At 36.0% G+C, this 1,803-nt stretch overlaps 2 protein-coding genes across 4 annotated transcripts in view; one reads left to right on the forward strand and one right to left on the reverse strand.

The window, feature by feature from the left end:
• The window catches only part of LOC118737170 (protein single-minded), a 133,247-nt gene that overhangs the window by 32,218 nt on the left and 99,226 nt on the right, over nucleotides 1–1,803 (forward strand). The window lies entirely within an intron of this gene.
• The window catches only part of LOC118737172 (gametogenetin-binding protein 2-like), a 15,336-nt gene that overhangs the window by 12,593 nt on the left and 940 nt on the right, over nucleotides 1–1,803 (reverse strand). The window lies entirely within an intron of this gene.

Consider the following 1,803-nt stretch of genomic DNA (forward strand, 5'->3'; position numbering starts at 1 on the left):
ATATTCTGTTCATTGACTTCAGTAAATAAATAAATAAATAAATAAATTTGTTTTTTACTTTTTCTACAATGCCTAAGCGACAACGTGTTTTGGCTAAGACATCGCTTTCGTTGGCCGTTAAATGTCCATAGTACCAGTCCTAGTCGCTATTCTATGTCACTTGGAAGCATTCACCGAAAATTTTTGGGAAGTTACAATAGCAACAGACTCCTTCACTTCTAATTGACTCTGTACCTCGATCTAATATACATATAACTCTGCCATTTACAAATAACTGTTTTTCTTAGACGTGAATACACTAGACTCAATTTTCTTCATTCTGATTTTTTCCTATATCCGCGTGTTCTTAAGCGATTCCAAATGATAACTTTTACTTCTAAACTATATAAGGAGTATTTTACGAGTCTGGCAAAAATCCTTGCAAGGTGCGCAGTAAAAACCGTTGATTAGGACAGCTTTGCAAACCGTGCAAGGCTTTTGCAAGACTGCGAGAATATCCCTATGGGAACAGGGGTATTCTGCAAAGCAATCCATGCACGGTTAAAGGGCTTCGCAAGACTTCGAGATTGCCCACTCCTCTTCCCATATCATGTAGTTATAAGTATTGAGTTGCTTTGCAATCCTACCGTAACCCGAATTTCGATCTTTCCAGCAGTGATAGAACAATCAGCTTTACGAAGTTTGTGCATCTTTGCAATATTAATATAATAAACTTATCGCTAACTATTGCAAGATCATATCAATAAACTAGTAAAAACAAATTAATACTAGCAAATATGTATGAAAGTACAATATGTTTAACATGCAACAAATGAAGTTACTCATGGTTGTAATAACAAAAGAGAAAACTATTAATGTAGGTACATATCTTTCAGTTTGACGCTTTCGGGATGAAGTGGGGTGTGAGAGATAACTATTACCATCATTGAGTAAACAAGTACATAGAAAATATTTCGAGCCCCTACCATGTGGGTTAGTGTTAGCAGCTAGTGCAACTATACATATACATATGTATATATGTGCATAAATACCCATGTACATATTTCATTTTGAACCTGTTTTGGCAGTCCGTCTGCAACATAAAGCTATGTGCAACGTATTGAACAATTAAAGATCACACAAAAATTTGTGGCGTATCAATGGAATGCTCCCCATTCCAGAAGAAAAAAATACCTCGCATTATCACCCCTCACCCCTTGGGTGTATCAACAGGTTCAATGGTTCACAATCAGCTGCTCACTATGTCCGTGCTTGTACTATGGGGTGGGGTTTAGTACCGCTCACAACTATTTCGGGCTATTCCGTCCAAATGGGTGGCCCGATCCAAAAAAAAATTTTTAACACTCACTTTTGTAAATGTTGGTTACTAATTTATTTACAAATTGGGTTTGAAATATGCCCTTTTTTGTAAAATTCGGAAATTAGGGTACATTTATCACTCCTATTCTGCTTAAATTAGCCACTTTACCAATATATTTTTGTGTTCCCCTTCACTTTACACTTTACTTGATTTGTTATAACTTGCTTTACGACTTTAATATTAACCAATTCATCACAATTCATTAAATAAAAACACCTTCAAAATCACGCGTCTGACTTTGGTTGCATATGCAAATTAAATGGCGGAGTTCAGCTGTCAAACTCCAAAATATGCAAAAGAATGAGAGACAAAAGAAGATAGGATATAACCCAGTAAGCATTAAAAATATACAAAGGTGTTCTCTGCAAAAGGTGTTCAGCTCCTTTTCTTCGCAAAACAGAAAGGAGAATTCTACTGCCTGAGGGTTATAATCCCTAAGTGCG

Source organism: Rhagoletis pomonella, unplaced genomic scaffold, assembly GCF_013731165.1.
Source record: "Rhagoletis pomonella isolate Grant_MI unplaced genomic scaffold, Rhpom_1.0 Rhpom_scaffold_00004, whole genome shotgun sequence".
Classification (NCBI taxonomy): Eukaryota; Metazoa; Arthropoda; class Insecta; order Diptera; family Tephritidae; genus Rhagoletis; species Rhagoletis pomonella.